Raw genomic sequence first — 17,673 nt, forward strand, 5'->3', positions numbered from 1 at the left:
GAGCTGGGCTGGGTGCTCTCCGGGCTGGAGTCGCTCCCGGGCAGCAGCCGAACTTTGGGTACCTGGTGGCCCAGCCAGCGGCTCCCGCCTCCCAGGGGATAGCCCGGGCAGCCATCCCTTGGGGAATGTGAGGCTGGAGGTCACCCGGTTACCCTGGCCTCAGCTCACCATTTCATGGTGTGTGTGTGTGTGTGTGTGTGTGTGTGTGTGTGTGGCCAGCACAAAGCAAAGTAGAAGTCTCTTTCTCAGCAACACATTTCAAGGAAAGTTCTCAGACATTGTTTCCGGAGAGATTTATCTGCGGAATCCTAGGGAATATAGTACAGGACCCGTCTCGCTCTAACTGGTGACTTCTAGAATGGCTATGCTTTTTCTTTAAAGTCCTTCTAAATAACCCAGATACACAATTCTTTGGCCATGGCCCGTGTTACGTGCACAGTGTACATATGCTCCCCCCACCTTACATTTAAGCCATGCCACACTTGGTTCAATTGACTAAATCAATTTGTATAGGACATAGTGGTCATTAAATGATTTCAGTGCATTAAAAAAAATATAAGCTCTTTGAATAACTAAAGTCGACTTTGCTGAAAACTTTTCTTGTACAGAGTTCACAATTTTAACAGGACTAGTGGATTTTCTCGACTAGTTTTTTGTAGACGCCCCCTATAGGGGCAGGGTGATGCCAAGGTCACAGAATGGGCACAACTAAAGCCAGGACCCTTGGAATCCAGAAGGAATAGTGGAAAGCCAGTCTGAAGTGGCTGCAGGTGGTTCCCAAGATGCCAGTTCAGTTTCCTAGTTGTCAATGGAGGAAGAGCCTGCCATCCCTGTTACTATACACAGTTGTGGTTTTTCTGAAGGATGCTTGACAATATGCTCTGTGGCTCTCAACCCAACCAATCATCTTATAGGGATGCTGAATACCATCAGAAAACACAGAGATGTACAGTACAATTCATAACAGTAGTGAAATTACAGTCGTGAAATAGCAACAAAGATGATTTTATGGTTGGGAGTCACCCCAGCATGAGGAACTGCATTGAATAAAGGGTTGCAGCATTAGGAAGGTTGAAACCCGCTGCTGTAGAACATGTTCTCTTCTTCCCCATTGATTTCTCCCAGCCTCCCCTGTGGCAGTTCTAGATGCTAAACAGTGTTCATTCTCCAGTTTGTTGGCGCAGCCTGAAACAGCCAGCATCCTCCCTCTGCTTTGATTGCCGAAGCCTCTTACCTCAACCGATCTGTGCGCTTTATGCAGATAGCACATTTTACTCGTCCACGGTATTTGCTGAGACTTTTCTGGCCTGATCCTTACACCATGAAGGCTCTCTAGAAATAATTGTGGGCAGGCATTAAACGTTAAGACTCTGGTTTGTACAAAGTAAAGCTCTATTTTAGAGGAATTAATGTAACCACAAGGATTTGGGGAAACATTTACCATTCGTACATCCTTCACTTACAGCCCCCCAAGGGAAAATTTACTTTTCTGCTTAGGAGTGCCTCCTCTTTGGCATAAGACCAGGTAAAAGGTGAGGTTAAGTGGGAGGGACATTCTTCCCCAGTCCTTCTAGCAAGACAAGCTCCTGGACGTGTTCCAGATGCGGTGAAGCTAGCATCCAATGAAGGTGGTTGGCTTTCTTTTCTTTTTCTCAGTCACAAGTTTCTTTGATCTTTCATCTTATACTGGATGGCTCTTGGATGGTGTATGCAGTTGGTTACAAACTTTGAAATGGATAAAGGAAAACTGAAAGGGACTGGGGGGGGGCACAGTGAGAGGTTTTGTAAGTAGAGGGGACATTTTCATAAAGCATGACTGTTCTGTAGGGGTGTGTGTGCGTGTGTGTGTTGGCAGTCCCTGCCTTCCACAAGCAGCCTGCACAGGACAACTGCTTCTGTCCCGGCTCTTACACTTTCCTTTGGGGCTACTTGGCAAGAGACGGAAGATACGGATGGGACTTAGAAAAGCCTGTAGCTTCATGAACCTTGGGTGGAGAGGACGGGACCTGTGGATGATGGGATGAGGAATGGAAAAAGAGGAAGGACACATCAAAGTGTACCAGCTGTGGAGCCTGGCAAGGAAGTTAAGGCTTTTCCTTGGCTTCCTGGATGAAGAACTCAGGCTTGTTAATTCAATGTTAATTCGGTTGAGTTATGGCTTAAGTAGGTTTTCATGGGCCAGATTGGGAGCATAGCTCTCTATGGCTATATTGTCAATATGGTAGCCACTAGGCACATATGGTTAAGTTTAAATGGGTTAAAATAAATGAAATAACCACATCTAAGTGCTTGGATGCTACACTCAGCTAGTCGAGAGTGCAAATACAGGGCTCTGCCACCATCTCAGAAATGCCTGCCCCAGAGAATTGTTTCCACAGAGTTAATCTCCAAAGGGAACTGGTTTCCAAATGAAATGTAACTGTAAATTTAGAGTTCCCCATGTATAATCCCCTGTCTATGTTGATGAAACAACACTAGACAGTGTGCCAAGCACTTCATCTGTTAGCTTATTCCATTTGTATGTCATAGGGCAGAGGTGCCAGAAGTATGTCATAGGGCAGAGGTGCCAGAGTTCTGACCCCTTACCTGCATCCTTCCATGGATTTAGGTTTGGCCTCATGTCACTTTGCAATAGTCTCTCCTCTCCTTAGCTAGTAACAACTTCATACATCTTTACTTCAAAAATAACGGACAGTGGAGTTATGTAATATTGGGCATATGTACTCCTATATCAGTGGGTCTCAACCTGTGGATCATGCTCCTTTGGAAAACCTCACTTCCAAAAATATTTACATCACTGGTTATAACAGTAGCAGAATTATAGTTAGGAAGTAGCAACAAAAATAATTTTATGGTTGGGGGAGTCACCACAACCTGAGTAACTGAATTAAAGAGTTGCAGCATTAGGAAGGTTGAGAACCACTGCCTTATGTGGACACCATCAAAATGAGTTCTACGTGGCGGCTAGTTTCTCGGTTTCTACTGAGGAGTATCGGCTTCTATTATTAAGTCCATTTTGAAGATGGGAAGATAGAGGTAACAGAAGATTAATGTGTTTTGAGTCACCACCTCGATTCAATCAAAGCAGGCTGTCTCCAGACATTCCCCTGATCTCTGTGCCGTCCTGCACCTGACTTTAAGCTGGTGCTCCATACATGTAACTGGGTGAAACTTAATAGCATCAACTCAGCTCATTGGGAAGTTTCAGATAAGGCAATAGCTAACTTGTTTAGTGGTTGAGGTTCGAAAGCTTGGACTACTCAAGCTACCCCATCAGGCATGCATAACAATTGTGTGGCTTGACCCTTCTCTCCGTCTGCCAGCTGTTCTTGAATTGTAGCCATTGGCTATATGGGAACTGAAAGAAGAGAGCAGAGACAACACTGGACTGTGTTGAATCCTGAGGCACATGGGGGCTTGCGTATTCATAATTGTTGTGGTGGAGGGGATGGCTTGGTCTTAGTGTAAGCTTGCTTTAGCAAGCTTAGCGATGACAGAACCATTTTGCTGGCCCACCAGGGTCTCCAGCCTTTTCAGCCTATTTCATAGGGTCCAGATCCACCTGACTCAATGGAAAGTTTCTCCAGGAATTGACATGAACTCATTCTTTAAGGTCAGGTGGAGCTGCCAGGTTATTCTAGCTAGAGATAGGAATGGGCTTCTTATACCTCCTTACCCTCCTGAAATCTCGGGTCTAGGTGGTTTCTTCTTGGCTTTTGGTAAGCATATCCTCTCTTTTGCACATGAGGTTATGTTCTCAGTGCTCTGCTATCGGTGTGTTTCCCAGGACTCTGCAGGACCTTGTCTCTAGCCAGGCAACAGGAGCACTTCTTGAAGTCCCTGAATGCTCTTTGTGTTTTCTCCCAACCAGTTATCATGGCTGAAAGGATATGTTCAGACAACCCTTTGATCAAAGGCAGAGACTTCAGACGAAGCTTACCTGGGTACTTAAAACTGGCCCCCAGCCAGTTCTATAACCCTGGACAAACAATTGTTTTGTAAGGTAATAAAAATAATTTCTCAGGGTTGCACTGATGTGCGAGTAAGATGATTCACTTAAAGCCCTTTGCAGAGGCCCTCACATATACCAACAAGTTAGCTCCTAGCATTATGGTGTCTTGTCTGTAAAACTCTGTAGTTTGGGGTTTGGGAGGTATATATGGGAGGTCAAAGATATTCAAGAGTGAGTTCCTGGAATCTGTGGACATACCACTTTAGATGATCAAAGGGACCCTGCTGATGTGTTTGAAGTAAGACATGATTCTGGATTTCTCTGTGGGCTCAGTCTAATCACACAACCTCTGTAGAAGGGAGGTGGAGGGCCGTTATTTATAGAGAGCCATGTTTGCATAATGTAAAAAGAGGTCCAGGATGCAGGCAGAGAGCTGGACAATCTTGCAGCATCTTGTGTGTGTGGGGGTTGAGTTTGATTCCAGTTTGAAGGGTGGAGAAAAAGGCAAGAAAATGACTTCTTCCCTCGAACCTGCTGAAGGAGCCAGCCTTGAAGCCCACCAGAGACTTTCGACCTCCAGGATTCTATAGTAACAAATTTGTATTATTTAAACCAGTCAACACATAGTTGCTTATCACACCAGCTTAGGCGTCAGAACATAGCATGGAGGAGAAAAATGGAACAGACAGAAATTGGAGGCACTAAGAGGTTAAGTATCTTGCCCAGGGTCCCACAGCTATTGCAGGTACAGCTGGGTAGTGGGTCCAAGACTCACAGTGCTCTTCACACAAAGCAGGCACTTTTGCAGAGCCCGAGGTCTTCACTTTTGATTGTTGTGCCTCTGTGTGTAAGGGGGAGGCAATGTTTGATTTGATGAGAAGGGCAACGTAGCTGTTTCTGTTTGCTTGTTTGTTTGTTTGTTTTCCCTTCAGACACTGATTTTTGAAGTCCTGTTAAGTTCTTGCCATTCTTCTGTCACTGTGCTTGACAGCTGCAGCCTGAGGAACAGGCTGGGCAAGTAGAGGAATGCACCCCTTCTCTTACCTCTGCTCCTGCTGAACCTCCTTCCTCACCACAGGCTACTGGCCCCGCCCCCTAGCCCCCCCTCCCCCCCGCCCGCAGGCTGTGCCGGCCCACCTCTGCCTGTTTATTGGATTTGCCTATTCTGGACTCTCCCTCCAGCCCAGAATTCCACCTCTCTTGGCCCCTCTGCTCCCCAGACTGGAACTGTTTAGTGTCAGGGTGGGGATCAGGGTCTCTTAGGTCTTTTATTACAGTCAGTAGGAGTATTTTTGTCTTTTCTCTGGATTTTGTTGGTGATGGTGTTCTGCTAGGCTTCTTTTGACTCTCAAGCATCTTAATTCTGGGAGATAATTATTTGAACCAGTGTTTTTGTTGTTGTTGTTTGTCTGTTTTTGGAACCTCAGCCTGGTGAGTGAGGTACCGGCCATGGAGACCTCAGCCTTGCATTCATTCTGTGTCTCTTGCATGGTCCTGTAATTACTTGCTTTATATATGGGACTCTGTCTTATATTTTGTCTGAAGGGAAGAATTTGTGTGTGTGTGTGTGTGTGTGTGTGTGTGTGTGTGTGTGTGTGAGAGAGAGAGAGAGAGAGAGAGAGAGAGAGAGAGAAAGAGAGAGAGAGAGATTTCATCCTTAGTAAAGGTACACTATGTTTGATCTTTAATCCCCAGATTTAGATGTGAAAGAAATGTAGTTCTTGATTTTTCCTCATTCCATTTTATACATTTGGGTTCTAGAGGCAACTGCTTGGACTGCTTGTACACTGGCTCCACTGCTAATGCTTGGTGCGGCCTCCTTCAGGATATGTGGCTGAAATGCCCCAGTGCACACAAGTGGAGGGTGATAGTGTTACTTAAGTAACAGGTCATGAAACGGAATGGGATAATTCACACAAAGCATTGAGGCCACCACCTAATATAAAGTAAGAATCCGACACACATTAGCTAGCACAAGCTTTTGTCTGCCCAGTAGTCCAGCAGGAAAAGAACTTAGCTTCTTCTCTTCACTGCACTGAAGGTAGCTGTACCTACCTGAGGTCTCTGAGGTCTCATGGTCGTCTGCCCAGAAGCAGAATGGCTGCCCCTTGCAGAGGTTACAGGCCTTTCCCCACCAGCCAGCCAGTTGGCAGGCCTGGGGTATACAGTGTAAGGTGAAGCTTTCAGCCTCCCCTCCCCCAGCTTCTGCTCCAAATTTGGAATATAATATAAACTCTGCCCTCTAGCTTTAAGGCGCAAAGGCTTACAAGTGTCCTTCCCAGCCCCCACCCAGATGGCGGTATCCCTTCATTGAGGTCAAGAGCACAAAGGTGAGAGCAAAGCACTTGGGAAACAAAACAAAGTAGCCAGTCTTCACAGGGCTAACAGATAGGACCCCCTTGTCAGTCAGGTTCATTATGTCAGTCAGGTTCATTATCGGTGTGCCTAAGACCTGTTATATTGCTCTGCTTGGTAGTGAGACTGCTTTGGTCACAGTCTGCACCACCCACCACTCACAGTAAACTGTGAAAGGTCTCTTTTAGCGGGGCTGTCTGTGGGTGCACCCTCACCCAAAAGTCACCTGGCAATTGTGTATTTTTATTTCTCCATAGGAGCAACTAGCTACATTGTAACATTTAAACAGTGTGGGTTCTTTATTCAGAATCAAGAGAGGCAGAAGCAAGGAGAGACTCTGTTTTGATGACTTCATTGTAAGTTTAAACTATATAATATTACTGAGTATGGAAAATCCAGGGAGTGGAAAGAAAATCATTTGGGAAAAACACATGTGACCCAGTGCAAGCTATACACGTCTGGGATTAAAATATCATGTAACGTGCTTTAATTTGGATATCACCGGAGTTGCTTCAAACGCTATCATTTCTAAAGAAAGTGCCCATTCATTTGCTAGTCTGCAAAACAAGATCAGACTTCTTCAGTTGATCATCTTTTCACCAGGGAAACCCTTGCTGGGAAGAACTGCGGTTCCCGCCAGCCTCTTTTGTCAATCTCTGGGAGGTGGATAATATTCACGGAAGTTAAAGACTCTTGGCATGAAGTTTTGTCTCCACTTCTTCACCCACAAAGGCAGAATGAATTCAGAGGTCAGGGCAGAGCCTGAGTTCTTTGTTAGCTGCTGGGGTCTAAGCTGATTTGCCGCTCAGCAGGCTGGTTGGTTCTGGACTCTGCCTGGCTTACAGGGCTTGGGGTTTTTCTTTCAGTTGTGGCTTGGGCATGATTTTAAAATTCACAGTGGTAGAGATTAGTAAAACTAGAAGTGCTTGGAACAGAAATATGCTCCATTATGATTTGAATCTCAGGGCTGAGGAGACGGGCCTAGGGGCAGGGTGCTAAGCCTAGCATGCATGAGGCCCTGGGTTCCATCCCTAGTACCATGATAGACAGGGGCTGGTGCTTGAGTCGGTGCGAAGAAGACAAGAACTTCTAGAATCTGCATGGAATGCTGCATATGTGCCAGAAGCTTTCCAGTGATGCACTTCTGGAGGTACATGCAGCAGCAACAGCAACGGCAGCAGCAAGTGTGGCATCCTTGAGTGTTCTCAGTGACATCTCTTGGAGCTATGTTTTCTGACTGCCCAGAGCTGACTAGGAATGGCTGGGGATTCTCCAATGTCAAGTTATAGGATTGCTGGCAACAGGTGAAGCCTGTTCATATCCCAGACAGGCAAACCCAGATCAAATTAGTGACAGGGGGCAAGCGAGTGTGCTTATTTCTAGCCAAGCTGTGCGTTTCTAAAGAACTGCCACCATGCCAGCACCCATGTCTTAAAGTACCTCACCTGTTTACGAGGGAAAACAATCTTTAATACAAACGTCGTTTTAACCACTACAACTCTATGTAGTATGTATGTATGTGTGTATATGGGGCGTGGGGGTGTGCTATGTATGCACATGCATGCCTATGAGCTACAGGTCAATGCCGGGTGCCCTCCTCAGTCCCTATCCTCCTTATTTTTGAGATGTGGTCTCTTACTGAACCTGGAGCTTGCTGAATCAGCTAGGCCAGCTGACCAGTCAGCTCCAGTGATCTGCTGGTCTCTGTCCCCCCAGTTCTGGGATTACACGCACTCACCACATTTCTGGTTTAGTTCTTCCCTTCTATCTTTTTCTCCCTCCCTCCCTTCCTTCTTCTCTCCCTTCCTCCCTCCCTCCTTTCTTCCTGGGGACGAGCCAGCGTCTTGCATATGCTCTGCCATAGAACACATTCCCCCCAAATTTTTATTATTATTATTTTTCATTTTAGTACTCATCTTCCCAAGAAGCCCAGGCTGCCCCATACTCGTGGGCTTAAACAATCCTCCTGCCTCAGCCTTATAGACTATAAGGTGCACAACACCATGCTTAGCTTCAAACTCTCTCTTTAGCAGACAGAGTCCTAGAGGTGAAATTAATAGTTCAAAAGGTACTTTAAGAAGAGACTGTCTATGGGTGTTGTCGAAAATGCTTCCCCCAAACTGTCATATCCAAGCATATGATTCAGGCCTGTGTTGTAGGTGCTCAAGAGCTCATGGTAGGAAGGTTGCTTAAACCAGGAGTTTGCAGCCAACCTGGACAACATACTGAGACACCCCCATCTCAAATGAAAGAAAAAAAAAAGGTTTCAATTTGCAGTTCTGTTCCTGATGTCTAACCGTGGCCTTTCCAAGCGATATTTCAGCAATAGATTGCAATTTTGTGGGCTCTCTCTTATTTTTAACCTTTGTCAAAACTTGGTATTTTAGAATTTTGAAAGTGCATTTCTCTAGTAGCAATGAAGGACATTTTATCTATCCTATCATCAGTCTGATCTTTTAATTACTTAATTAATTCACTTAATGACTTAATGATGCTTTTTGCTCTGTGTCTTTGGTCTTCTTTTTCTTTCCCTCCCTCAATATCTTCCCATGTTTTTAGTGGATATTTTCCTGTGTTTCTCACTTCCAACAAGCTTGAGTTTAAAAGCTGGCTAACTTGGAAAGTAGAAGTACAGTAAGGAAAAGAGTGAAGACACCTATAATTCTACACTGAGCTTAGGGACATCCGGCGTGTGCTTTTCTTTAGTGCTCGTTCTCTTTGGGCTGATGCCGCCGTATGCCGTAGTGTGCATCTTCACTTAACATCATCCATCAATAGGAAATAGATCACACTTATCCCACCCGTGTGGCTCTATGGGAAACACTAATGTAATATTTTGGGCCTGGAGAGGTGACTCAGGGGTTGACAGCACTGGCTGCTCTTTCAGAGGACCTGGGTTCAATTCCCTGTACTCACATGGTAGCTCACAATGGTATGTAACTCCTGTTTCGGGAGATCTGATGTGCTCTTCTGTAGCCCGCGTGGTCCTCTCGCCGGGAAGAAGACACGCGGACACTCTAGGTTCCTTCTGCAGCAACTGTTTTATTGTCTCCATCCATGGTGAAAAAAGGGTCGAACCCAAAATCCGCACTGCTTATATACACCACAGTGCAGGGTATCTGCCCACAGCGTGGTGTGTCTGCTCATGATTGGCTGTTCGCTCATTACCCTACGTAACCGGGATGGGCTGTGACATGGCGTCTTTTCACCCTACGCACATGCGCCAACAGTACTCTACGCACATGCGCAAACAGTTGTCCACTAGGAGTTAACAGCGGAAGTAGGCGCCATCTTGCCATGGCGAATGCCTCTCAAGATTCACGGCTCCCAACACTCTTCTGCCTTCATGAGCAGCAGACATGCATGTCGTACACAGACATACATGCAGGCAAAACATCCATACACATAAAAATATATATATTAATTCAATAATGTTTGTAGGAGTTATTTTCAAAGTATATAGCCAATAAAAAAGAATATTGTTTCAAATGCTTATGATGCTTTATTTTGTTCTTACGATGCTTTAAAATATTTATTATTGCCATTTATGTGTGCGTGCGTGTGTGTGTGTCTGTGTATGTGTGTGTGTGCGCACGTGCAGGTCAGAGGATAACTTTGTAGAGTCTGTTCTCTCCTTCCATCTTTACAGGTTTTGGGGCTTGAACTCGGGTCGCCAGACTTCTTCAGCAAGGCCTTTTCCTGATGAGCCATTTTGACAACCGATGATTTTTTTAACTTACAGCAAAATTTACCTTTTGTATTGCCCGATATCTGTTCCTTGATGATTATTATTTCTCATACTTAGCTCTCAGATATTAATTAAATTAGAATCGCATTATTGCCCCCTCTCTTCCTCCCTCTTGTCCCTTCCATGCACCCCACTCCAGTTCCCTCCCCCTCTCAACATAGTGGTTTCCTTTCATTTGTTATTGTTGTGTGTGTGTGCACATGCACATGCACACACATATATGCACACACCAGACATCCCATAATCACTTGATCCTTGCTCTTTAAAAAAAATGCAAATTCATGTTTATTTTTTTGAGATTATAAAATAATTACATCACTTCCTCTTTCCCTTTCTGCTTCATCCAGGGCATCTGGGATTTGATTCAACTGGAGCAGCGAGGGAATGAAAACAGAACAGACACACAGACACACACAGATACACACACACACACACACACACACACACACACACACACATACACACACACACACACACATTAAAATAAATACTTAGTTAATAATTTTGTGTTATTGCAACCTAACCATGTATGATTCCTAATCATACATTGTATATTTTAAAAGTCAGCTCAGGTCTGAGGTGTCTTTTCTTTGATTTCTGAACATATTTTCACTGGCCTTGTAATATCTCTTTAACATCTCACAGGGAAAATTCTCTTTCCTTGTACTTAGTCAGACACTCCACATTCCTCCTTGGTTAGTATTATGATGAACTTTCATTAACTTTGAGACAGTTGCCAAAATCTTAGAAATTTGTTGAAATTCTTGTTGAGATTATAATAAACATGTATTAGTTCAGAATCTCCCATAGTTGGTTCTTCTGTCCTGGTATGTTTCTTTACTTCCTCATTTTTTTTTTTATGTCTATCACTTAAAGTTTATAGAATTCCTCATGCAAGTCCCATCTTTCTTACTTATACTTTTGAAATGTGTTAGTATTTTTCAACTCTAATTTTTATTTTTCATTATCTTAAGATTTTCATGAAGGGGGGTCAATGAAATTTACCTAGCCAACTTAATTTTGTAGTGACTGTCTTCAGTCTTGTGGATAAAGAATCATGTTATCCCCGCTATTATTTCTTTTTTTTTTTAAATAAAGGTTTCAGTATATCAATATCTGAGGGGGAAAACAGTGGGGCTCTTTGTGTTAGTCCTGAGCTTAAGGAAGATGTCTTTTGTATTTACTAAATCAGAATGACATTGGCTTTTGGCCTAAAATAGTTTAAAGTGCTTTGAAAAAGTGTCATATTCCAGATTTTTAAATGAAAGATTATTGAATTTAATCAAATGCCTTGAGATGACTTACGTTATTTTCACATTTGACCTATTTCTGTGTTATGTCTTGTTAACAAATGCCCTGCTGGTTAACTATGTGGTCAAGGCTGTTTGTTATCATTTTGTTGATGCATTATGTCTCTAATACAGAGATTTTCCTTTGGAGTTAAATAAAAATAGCTCTAATAGAGCCATGCTCACTACAGGTCAGAATTAAATTAGCACAGGGCTCCTGAGTGTGCATAGATTGAATTCCAGGAGATCCCTGGTGCTTTTCAAAAAGTGTGGGCAGCTTCACATGTGGTGGTAGTGAGCTGGGGCCTCTGCTTCTGAGGGAGGCAGGTGGGAGCATGGGGCTCACGCTGTGGCTTGATTCACTGGGGCTTGTGCTGTCTTTTAGAAGTTTTGGCTAATCAAGGGTAATCTCTAAATTTGTCTTCCCGTGAGATGAAAATGGAATTTTTCTTCCCTCCTTTTGAGAACACCCTTCCTTTGTGTTCTTCACAAGATAACCAGCACCAGAACTTTCCTGTTAGCTGGTTAGACAGCATCCTTGAATCGTGGATAGCTGCTTGAGCATTGTATTTGAGAAATGAAGTGTGTGCCTCCTTCTCTGGAGTGAAGGGGCATTGAGAACAGAGCAGCAAACCTGGGCAACAAAATTAGGCCAAAGCATTACCTTAGAATCTACTACTAGACAAATTCAGTATAATTCCAGTTTAGGTCTCTAAAAGTGTGTTACTAGGGCATATAGAAAGGAGAAAGCTATGAAATTAAAAACATGAATGTAAGCATCTGTAGATCTGAGAAAAGACCCTAACACCTGGTTGCTCTCTGGGGTCCTTCTAAATGAGCCAACGAGAGTCTGAGTATGACCTGTAAGGAGTGGGCTAGCCACCTCTTTTTCAAGCCACCTTCACATCTTCACATGCTCTTGCCACGTGCATGGCACTTTTTAAAAATAAGGATACCAACTGAGTTCCTCCTCCTCTTCTTCCTCTCCTCCTCCTCCTCTTCTTTCTTCTCCTCCTCTTGTTCATCTTCTTCCTCCTCCCTTTTTGAGACAGAGTTTCTCAAATGTTCTGGAACTCACTTTGTTGACCAGGTTGGCCTTGATCTCAAAGATCCACCTGCCTCTGCCTCCTGAGTGCTGGGATTAAAGGCATGAGGCACCCCTGTCTGACTTCTACTTCTTATTTTTAAAAACTGTAATGAGAAAATATTCTCATCCATATCATATACTTATGTGTTGAGTGGTTATTTTGAGTCCCTGTTATGTGTCAAGTACTAGATGGGCTATAGGTGAGCAAGATCTTCACATCGGTTGCCCACCCAAGCTGACCTGAGCAGGTTAAGAATGCTAGAGAGGACATGGTAATTTCTTATGAAATAAAATATGAGTCTTTCCCTTTCTCAGTATTTCAGATATTTTTTGCTATGGAAGGGTAGTATATACAGAGAGCATAAAATGAGAGGAGTCACTAAAATATAAATTTCTAAAAAAGATTTATTTTATGTATGTGAGTTAACTGTTAATCTCTTCAGACACACCAGAAGTGGTCATCAAATCTCATTACAGATGGTTGTGAGCCACCCTCTGTGGTTGCTGGGATTTGAACTCAGGACCTCTGGAAGAGCAGTCAGTGCTCTTAACCGCTAAGCCATCTCTCTAGCCCAAGTTGTAAATTTTTGATAATGTTTTGCCAAGGGGGCTTGACTAAATTTCTGAGCCTGGACTCATGGGAAAGACATTTCTGTTAGCACTACTTCCTTTTGTAAACCACTTCCATTCTAATCTTTCCCTTCTGCAGACATTTGTTTTCAGTCTGAAGGATGATGAAGGTGATGACTGCTGGAACTGAACTGCATCTTCCAATGCACACAAGTAGACTGTGCTGGGAGAGTGGACTGCTCACCTTGGGACCAGTTCTCTTTAGCACAGAGGCTCAAGGAAAACCTTGGGTGAATGCCCAAGTTTTCAGATGCTATCGTATGAGGAAGCCATGCAGGTTCATGTGGAGTAACAAGTTCTCATGATTGATTGATTGCTTTCTGACTCTTTGCATTAGAGTACTGTGGTGATTTGAATGGCCCCCACGGGTTCATATATTTGAATGTTTATTCACCAGGGAGTGGAACTATTTGAAAAGATTAGAAGGATTGGGAGGTGTAGCCTTGTTGGTGGGAGTACGTCACTGGGAGTGGACTTTGAGGTTGTAAAAGCCGACGCCAGGCTCAGGGTCTTTCTCTCTCTCTGCCTGCGGATCAGACTGTAGCTCTCAGCTACTGCTCCAGTGTCAGGAGTGCTGCCATGCCCCACCAGGATGGCAATGGACTAGCCTCTGAAACTGTAAGCCAGCCCCCAACTGAATGCTTTCCTTTATATGAGTTTCCTTAGGTATGGTGTCTCTTCACAGCAATAGAACAGTGACTAAGACAAGGACTTTGGCTGTTTCTGAAATGATGATGTTTTTGGAAGGTCTAATTCTATATCCAGGAGTTGCCTTTAGTCCTCTTACACTCCAGGTAGGGAATCGGGGTACAAAGACCTGAAAATTCCAATGTCTATACCAAACATCTCAGTTATAGGTTACGTTAAATGGCCTGAGGATAGAATGGGATCTCTGTCCTGGGGTTTTCTGATGCAGAACATAGGGTGGAGAGGAGACCGGGTGTGGCTTGATGGAAAGGTGGGATGGATAAATTCGTGGAAGGCTTGGGAGTATTAGTTGGATAGGTGGGAAGGATAGCTTTTGAGACCTTCTCTTTTCTTTTTCCCTCTCCAATTGTGTTAGGGTTGCTCACCTTCTAGAGCTGAGTTTTACCTTTACATGATGATTTGAAGGCTGTCTGCAGCACCTGCCTCATTCCTGGGCTCCAGAGTGGTCAATCAGGCTGCTCTCGAGGCATCTCTCTTGAATCTGAAATTGAACTCAGTCTTTCCCCAAAGCTGTCTCTCCTGTTCTCTTCGCTGTAGGAAGGTAAGCTGCCTTTATCAAATCCTTTGCTGAAGCCGGACCTTCATTCCCACTAAGACTTTAGTAAAATACTGAGAATTTTTCTTCCTGATCTCTCACCACATCCTGCTGCTTTCCATCTTGATTCTTGTCTTTTTCTATTGACTGTGTATGCAGTAAAGATAGGCAGGGCTCTTGTTGGGTGTTCACCTCTATTTTCTCCAGCACTCACCCCAGATAACAAGGATCCTCAATAAATACTCTCTTAATTGTGCAAGTGGAGATGCCTGCATATTCTACCTCCTACCTAAACATCTCTTTAGTCAGACAGACCTAGATCTGATCCAGCTCTGCCATGTACTGACCCCATGAAGCTATTTAAAAAAGTATTTTGAGATAATCACCAATTTACAAATCAAGATAGTTTTAATCTCTAAGCATCCATAAATGGGTATAATTATAATATCTAGCTCTCAAGGTTGTATTGAGACTGAGTAAAATATACGGTATGTGAAATTTACTGTAGTGTTTAATACAATGTGGCTCATTGTTATAAGGCAAGATACACCTTGGGGTATGGAAGTTCTTCAGAACAGTTTAGGGGATATGTGCTTTATCTTTGAGAAGACAGAGCTTTGTGAAAGGTCCAGCTATGGGGTATGAAAAACAAAACAAAATTAAAAAAAAAAAAAAGACAAAAAAACCCATGGGTTCTAAAGTTGTAAGATGGGTTTATATGAGAACCCAATCACTTAATAGCTTCGAGACTTTTCAAAAATTGCATAGTTATTTTCAACCTCTGTCTCAAAATACCTAAAACTGGGGTCATGCTACCTCTTACTAGGGCTTGTTGTAAGGTGAACAATGGGATCTGTGCTAGCTGGTTTTCTGTGGCTATGATAGAATCCCCTGACAAAAAAAGCAACTTTGGGTAGGAAAGGCTTATTAGCTTACAATCCCCATGGGATTGTAGTCTGTCATGGTGGTGACAGCCAGAGCAGGAGCTAGCCTGGCAACCAGGAAGCAGAGAGAGCTTCATCCAGGTACAGGAAACAGAGAGAGAGAACAGGAAGTAGTAGGCCAAGCTCTAAAACCATAAAGCCCACCCTCACTGAAGGACTTCCTTCAGCAAGGTTCCTATCTCTGAAAGGCTCCGTATTCTTGCGGAGTGTTCAAACACCAAGCCTACGGAAGACATTTCTCTTCTAACCACCATGGCATCGAACCCTATTACTATTTACTTATTATTTATTTTTGTCGTTTTCTTTGTTCTAGTGAAGTGCTTCCAGGTTGTCTGAATCCAGAGTCTTGTTCTTGGCCCACTGTAACATTTTTATTAAATACTTGGGCGAGGCCTAAGCCTGTATTTCTCAAATGTGTCTTAAGTTGGTACGATAGTAAAATAGGTGGTAGAATGATCTCAGTGGGCTGGAACATTGGCCCTTTGTCGGGTAAGATATTTGATTAGCGTATCAAAGCAGCCGAGAGCAAGACCACCTGAAGGTAGTTCGTCTAGCCTGTGGCTTCTTAAACTGTGAGTCATGACCTCAGATGAGGTCACAGAGCTGAGATTAAGAATAACAAAAAGGTGGCCACAATAAAAGGTTCCTGAACACTCAACCACAACAATTTAATTCAAAATCAAATTAATAGTCAATCTAAGGTGTTTCTGGCAGCACTCAGCATGTTGCATTGCATAACCTCATCATGGTGTTAGGCCTGCACACACAGCACACATACCTTGTACAGGATGTACCCTCACTCCACACACCACCAGTCAACTGTATCAACTCAGGTATAACTCAAAATTTGTAGATTGCAATGTTTTTACTGCATGCGTACACACACACACACACTCACATGCATATACACATACACACACACTTACATACATACACACACTCACATGCATATAAATATACTCACACATACATACACACACATGCTCACACTGACACATGTATGTAACACACATACACACATTCAAACACACATACATATACTCACACACACACATACATATATGTATGTATATGTGTGTGTGCATTCAAACACACATACATATACTCACACACACACATCTATGTGTGTGTATGTGTGTGTGCATACATGTGTTAGTGTGTGTGAGCGTGTGTGTGTATGTGTGAGTATATTTATATGCATGTGAGTGTGTGTATGTGTGTGAGTGTGTATGTGTTAATGTGTTTTCGTGTGTAAGTGTGCATGTATGTGTTAATGTGTGTGTGAGTGTGTGTGTTAATGTGTTTGCGTGTGTGAGTGTGCATGCATGTGCTTGTGTGTGTAGCACAATTCTCAGCATTAACAGCTATAAAAGGAAAATATCAGTTAACTCTGAAAAGTGTTGAAGATGCTCTGTGCCCTGCAATATCCAATACTCGGCTAACATTGAATTCTTTGTGCAAAAATAAATATGAAAATCCATCTCATTAGTATGCAAATTTGGTTTAATCTTTCCTAAGTGGTAAAATCTAGTGTGTACCAGAGATTAGTTTTGCATACCGGTTTGATTAGTATACCTGTTTGATATACATATATACCTTCAATCTGAGAAATTTTTGTAGGTACAAAAGCCTCATGAATGGAAGTGCTTGGGAAGCCCTGGTCTGGTGTGAAAAGAACTGTGTACTGGGGTGGGGTCATTGGCAACAGAAAGTATTTAACAGTGGGAAGCATCTTATAGAAACAATCAGATAGTGACAACTAGCAAAGTATTGGGGGTTGGGGACACGGATAGAAAAGGACTGTGTGTGAATGTGATGACTGCAGAGTCTTTTCTGGATTTCTGGGGGGAAAGTTGCACGTTGACTGGGATGAAGAGGTTAGGTGGGAGAGCAGGATCCGTGAGAGGAGGGAGGAGTCTGGCTTTGTGCTGGTGTGCTGGCTCTGCAGGGCAGGAAATTGGGAAATCAGGACTGCAATGTGAGGGAGAGGCTGTCTCTGGAAAGAGGCACTGGGGAGTCATCCATGGAGGTGATAGCTGAAGCTGTGGGTGGGAGTGGATGGGCTGGGGCAGGAGTGGCTCTGCTATTTGCAATCATTAACATTGTTGGCCTTAACTTGAGATAAAAAGAATAAACACATGCTTGCTGAAGTAGGAAATAGTTCTACTGCCTTCCTGGGTCTATTTAACACATTAAAACCAAGGTCCTACAGGAGAAACAGCTCCTATAAGAATTTCAGGCTTAAAAATATAAATTCCTTGCTGTATTTTTAATCACAGAAAGGCATGTGGATGTATTCTTATTCATAAAGAATATAGATATTATGGGTAAGAGTCTCCATTAATCCTTATCAAATCCTGGTTTCTTTTTCTTTCTTTCTTTCTTTCTTTCTTTCTTTCTTTCTTTCTTTCTTTCTTTCTTTCTT

General features: G+C 43.3%; 1 protein-coding gene across 3 annotated transcripts in view; it reads left to right on the forward strand.

The window, feature by feature from the left end:
- Positions 1 to 17,673, forward strand: part of Plce1 (phospholipase C epsilon 1) — a 304,329-nt gene that overhangs the window by 397 nt on the left and 286,259 nt on the right. The window lies entirely within an intron of this gene.

The sequence above is a fragment of the Mastomys coucha genome, unplaced genomic scaffold, assembly GCF_008632895.1.
Source record: "Mastomys coucha isolate ucsf_1 unplaced genomic scaffold, UCSF_Mcou_1 pScaffold21, whole genome shotgun sequence".
NCBI lineage: Eukaryota > Metazoa > Chordata > Mammalia > Rodentia > Muridae > Mastomys > Mastomys coucha.